Here is a 5963-nt window from a genome sequence, read left to right on the forward strand (position 1 = left end):
TCTTTATCAATTTATTTTAAATTGAATATAGCGGCGGATTACCATATCCGCCATTATAAAATGAATTTTTAAATATTTAGTGAAAATTGAATATAATAGCGGATTAATTTATCCGCCACTAAAAAATGAATTTTTATTTTTTATTTTTTTAGTATAAAAAGTTATGTTAATGAGTTGTTCTTCATCAATTTATTTTAAATTGAATATAGCAGTGGATTATTATTTCCGGCGCTACATAATGAATTTTTTTTTTAAATATAAAATATTTCATTTTAGTGAGATTGAATATAGTAGCGGATTAATTTATCCGCCACTAAAAAATGAATTTTTATTTTTTATTTTTTATTTTTTTAGTATAAAAAGTTATGTTAATGAGTTGTTCTTCATCAATTTATTTTAAATTGAATATAGCAGTGGATTATTATTTCCGGCGCTACATAATGAATTTTTTTTAAATATAAAATATTTCATTTTAGTGAGATTGAATATAGTAGCGGATTAATTTATCCGTCGCTATAGGGACTAGCAAAAAAAATTGTACGTATATTTTTGTAGCGGATTAATTTATCCGTCGCTATAGGGACTAGCAAAAAAAATTGTACGTATATTTTTGTAGCGGATCCTTTTATCAGCCCTTATAGGACCTATGCATTGGGCAAAAAAAAATTTCCATCAAATTTATTTGCAGCGAATCCTTTTATCCGCCCCTATAGGACGTATGCATTGAGAAAAAATTTTTCCCATCCAATTTATTTGCAGCGGAACCTTTTATCCACCCCTATAGGATGTGTGCGTTGGGAAAAAAAAATTTCCATCCAATTTATTTGCAGCGGATCCTTTTATCCGCCCCTATAAGACGTATGCATTGGGGAAAAAACAATTTCCAATTTATCTGCAGCGAATAAGAAAAGCCATCGGTAAAAAAAATTTGACGAAGAGGAAGCCCGCGATTTTTCTTCCCTCTCATTTTCCCCCTCATCCCTCTCTCTCTCTCTCTCTCTCACTTTAAAAATCTAGGGCTTGTTTATTTGTGCGATTTTCATGGGGCGGTGTTCTATCTGACCAATTCAATTAGAAATCAAGTTTTTCTGTGAGATCGAGAGTTCTTGAACGTGAGTTCTCTTAGTTTATTACTCACACTACAAAAAAGAGGGGTTTTAGAGGCTTTTTGTTTGGGCGATTCTACGAAGCTTCGTCAAACGAACAATTTAGGGGCAGTTTTGTTGGAAACGCCCTCGAAGAACGATGATTAGGGGCATTTTCGTGGAAACGCCCTCGAAGAATGATGAGAATCTGATGAATGGGAGGCGTTTCCGTTAGAAACACATTTGAAGATGGAAGAAACGAAATCTGCAATCGATTGAGCTGTTTTTAATGGTGAAAATTGATGGTGATTTTGTGAACCGTCCTAAGAAACCGTAAATCGAGGCTCATTCTTCCAAAACACCATTAAAGAGATGAAGAATCGAGGCATTTTCAATTTGGCGCCTTCACGATCTCAAAATTGACAGTAAGTTCTTCGTTTCCTCTTCTCTTCTCTCTCTCTCCCATTTCCACTATATATTTCCTCTTTTTCCCTAACAATTTCTCTGATCTTTGTGCTAGCTTGATGTAAAAGGTGAGAACAAATCTGGATTGAGCTAAAATGAAGATTGTGATGTGGGCTAAGGTGAGATGAATTTCCAATCTTCAAATTGATGAACCATGAACCCTACTATTTTATTTCAGACAAGTCTTTGAAGTGTTACTTTAAAATTTTGATTTAATTCTAGGGTTCTTAATTTTATTTGAACTTCAAAAGATTTAAGAAGAAAACTGCAATATTAAGATGTTAGTTTGTGACAACAATACCACAATTCTTTGGTTTTCTTTTAAATTTTTTCTTTTTAAATTTAATCTTTCACTCTATTATTCTATATAAAATGATTGACAGTAGGTTGTAATGTAGATCTTGTTATTTTTTGTCCATTTAATTGATTCAATTGTTTGATAAAATGTCACAATGGATTTATATAAACTACTAAAAACAATGTTTTTTTATATAATTTTTCTTCTTGTTATTAGAACAACAAAAAAAAAAAAAAAAAAAAACTAGCCTTTATTACTAGAATTAAATTTTAGGAACTATGGGGCTTGCTATAACATAGTCTCTAGTTCTGTTTTTGTTGTTAGGTTCAACAAAATTCTAACTTGGTGTAATCTTGGTGAATTGGCAGACTACATGCCTACTTATGTCTTATATGAGGAAGCTTTGAATTGAGTAGTGCTGTTAGAGTCATCTTGTTTATGAAGTCTAGAGATAATGAGGAAATCATGCCAGAGCCTACTAAGGTAAGAAGAGGTTTTGGTTCTGCTTGTTGCCATATAAGCTCCCATTCATACAGGGACTCATAAGACTCTTGTGAGTACATAAGAAAGCATAAACCCACTTGGAAAACACACATAGAAATAGTCCAATACTTAGTACATTAGTCCAATATGTATATGTCACCATCATCTCCCAATTCCCAACTATTTGGGGTCAGCTCAACAACGTTAATCTTATTTTGCCTTCCAACTCTATCTAGAGTTAGATCTTATGTCAATGCACGTGTTTTCAATATGTGAAATGACACATTGTTAGGCTAGTGGTTGCAAATGATTTATTCCCGAGATTCAAAACTAGTATTTATTTTGATTTAAGTCTCAAACAACTTCAACTAGCATGCTAAGTTTGAAGAAGGAAACATTCAATGAAGCTTTAGTGAGAGTTTTTGCATGGGTTTGTGATTATGGTTGAAATACTCATGACATTTTCACTGAATCAACCTTTTTAATGTTAATCCCTTTCTTAGATTATGAGATTTCTTTGTTTTTGGTGTTTGTTTTCTTCAATTGATACATTTTATTGGTTTTTGTTCTTGAAATGAACTTCGGCCATAACTACAAACTCTTATCATTGCTAAAGCTTGATTAGGAAAAACTTTGGAATTTGTATTGTATGGGGACAGTATTTGGTAGTGCACCACATCTTTAACAGGAGCCCAATGGCATAGTTGCAGTCTATTGGACGCTTTCCCAAAACAAGTACTTTGACAACTTTTCTAAACAACGAGAATAATTCGATCAGCTCTTTTTATGCTTGAAGAATAAACCTTTTAACTATTTCCAATAGACTTGTATCTTCTGTCATGAGTTTCTCTAATAATAAGTAGTTTTTTTTTTCTTTTTTTCTTTATCATACTTACAAATTAACCATTTCTATTTTTTGAATTATTAGGTTCAATGTGGATTAGGCTGAACCGGGGACCTCTGGGCCCATGAGGCATATAGAGTAGTCCCAGACATAATGACTCTCGCAAAACCTCTCACTAGAGGTCTACCCATTGGTGCTGTCCTAGTAACCGAGAGAGTTGTTTCTACAATGAAGTATGGTGACCATGGAAGAACTTTTGCGGGTGGACATCTCGTTTGCAAAGCTGCCCTTTCAGTGTTGAGTAAAATCACGAAGTCCGGGCTCTTGGCCAGTGTTTCCAAGAAAGGTCAGTACTTTAAGAATCTATTAATGCAGAAGTTGGGAGGGAATAAAATCATGAAGCCTAGGTTTTTGGCCAGTGTTTCATTTTTTTTTCTTTTGATTTTAGTCTCTTTTGTTTTTGAATTGTGAAGGGTACTTTAGTTTTTTACCTCCAAATTCTGTAATTATTATAGATTTTTTTTTTTTAAATTCTAGTTTTCCAATTTCAGTTTTAATGGATTCTAGCTTCTTTGAATCCGATTTCTATCAACTTTTGTTGAAATCATTGGCATTTTAATTCTGATAAAAAAATATTGGTTTGATTTATTGGAAGTTGGTGAGAATTGAGAACAAATTCTAATCAGGATATTGGTGTGTGCTTGTTTTGAATATATTTGTTCTGACGATCTATAAACAGAATGCCTATATTATTAAGAAAAGAGCAACCATTAGATAAAAGAGGGGGCGTTAAACTCAGAAGCTGCACCCACTTCTATGTGCATTTCACCACGCTTGTCAAAAGATTTAAGTTGCCCATTTCATACACTTGTCAAAGTGCATTTCACCACATCTATGTGTGGTTCCAACTTTATACCTTTTTCCCTTAATTTATTTTGTTAATAGATGCAAAGTTTTTACTTGCATTGTATTGAAGTCGGTCGTGTGCACTCAATGCCATTTGATTTTTCTTAATTTTGGTTTGCTGATTGTATTGTGTAAATATGCATATCAGAAGTTGAATTTGTTTTGATGTACTTGTTGAACTACTCTTCAGGTGGATTTGAAATTTTTGCTGGGAGGTGAATACGGTTGTTGATTAAAAAATAGCAGTTTATCCCAGAGTTGAAGGTAATCTTTTAACAATCTTGTTATTTTGATGATCTATTTAGTTCCATTGCAAGAGTTACTTATCCATTGTATCTTTACACATCATTCTTTTATTCATGTATAAATGATTTGAAAGCTGGAAAGATAGTGACTCCTTTACCTCCGATGGAGAAGTTTTTGGATGATCCCCTACGAGTTCTTCGAGCTATTCATTTTGATACTGCTATGTTATGTTTACATCAGTACATATTTACATTCTAAGGATGTACAAATACACAAATATATTACATGCGTTCTGATTTTTTTATTTGAAATTTGATTTCATGCATATTTGGATTTGTGTTGGTAATCCCTAGTAATCCTGATTTTAAATCCTCTTAGGTGCAAGGTTCAGTTTTGTATTAGTGTTGGTGTTGAACACTTGCTTCTAGCTTCCTCAAATTTCCAAATGATGTTAATATGCTTTCACAAGGCCTCGAAAACAGAGGTAATGCAGTCCACTACTGGACTGCATACTTTGAATCAGCTAAGACAATCACATTACCATACCCTTTTGAATATTATATGACAGCCCTTCATAGATTGCTTCAAGCTCAATCGGAGCTTATATCATTGAACCAGATGGACCATCACCTACAAACAAAAACTTCCCTCTAGGATCCCTTGTGATGAAGCCAAAACCATTTATGTTTTCAGCATTCGACACATAAGCATTTATTTTGATGTACCCTTCTAATGAAGGCGCCCAGGTCACCAAGCATGATTGGGTTATCATCCTTGATGCACTTGTCATTCATATCTTAAAATCATTTATATTTAGGTCATTTTCAATTAGACCTTACAGCTTGTACATTAAATCTAATTGTGGATGTTACAGTTCTTCATTACACATGATCAAAACATCTCAATTGACTTTCCCTCTATTAATGTCATCTATTGGGGCCACTAACTTTCTAGTAACACTCGAGATAGGACACATCTAAAAACAAGTTTTTTTTATAACTAAAACTAGAAAAATTACTAGAGTTTCCACTATTATTTTTTGATGAACTTGAACCTACATAAATTACTATAGCAGTCCCTGGAATCATCCAATTGAATTGCTAATCACATCTCTTTAATATGTCATTCTTTGGAATCTTCAAATGATCCCGACAATCAACATTTAGATATTTCGAACAGATGAACAATTGTATCATGTCCCCTCTCTGAATCATAATTAAACTACAATTCCAGTTCTTTACATATTTATGAGTCAATCCAATGAAGTTAATTTTGCCTTTTAGTTTTAATTTTTATTTTTTTTCCATAGTCCTTTTTTTAGTATAATTTTTATTTCTTTGTCTAACCTACTTATCATTTAAAATTTACCTCCACCAACATAAAAGAAGCTCTAAGATGGTTGCACACGGCTTTACTATGGATTTGGATAAACCACTTGTCTTCCAGGTTAGATGGACTACTTTTGTCTTCATTTTTTACTTCTTTTAGGAATATTTTGTTTGATCCTCTTATGGAAAGTCTTAGGTGTCTTATTACACTTGGCATGCTTTGACGATGGTGATTAAACTTTTTTCATTTCTCATGTTTGTGTATCTTTCCTGTGGGGTTGTCATTCATCTCTAATCTTGGAATGATG

At 33.0% G+C, this 5963-nt stretch overlaps 1 long non-coding RNA gene across 1 annotated transcript; it reads left to right on the plus strand.

Annotated features, from left to right (window-relative positions):
- The first annotated feature begins 2214 nt into the window (after positions 1 to 2214).
- Positions 2215 to 5963, plus strand: LOC147382434 (uncharacterized). Its single transcript, XR_015173177.1, has 3 exons — positions 2215 to 2331; positions 3260 to 3521; positions 4272 to 5963. It is a non-coding gene; the product is annotated as an uncharacterized LOC147382434 (long non-coding RNA).

The sequence above is a fragment of the Akebia trifoliata genome, chromosome 16, assembly GCF_017979445.1.
Source record: "Akebia trifoliata isolate Shusen 1 chromosome 16, ASM1797944v1, whole genome shotgun sequence".
Lineage (NCBI taxonomy): Eukaryota > Viridiplantae > Streptophyta > Magnoliopsida > Ranunculales > Lardizabalaceae > Akebia > Akebia trifoliata.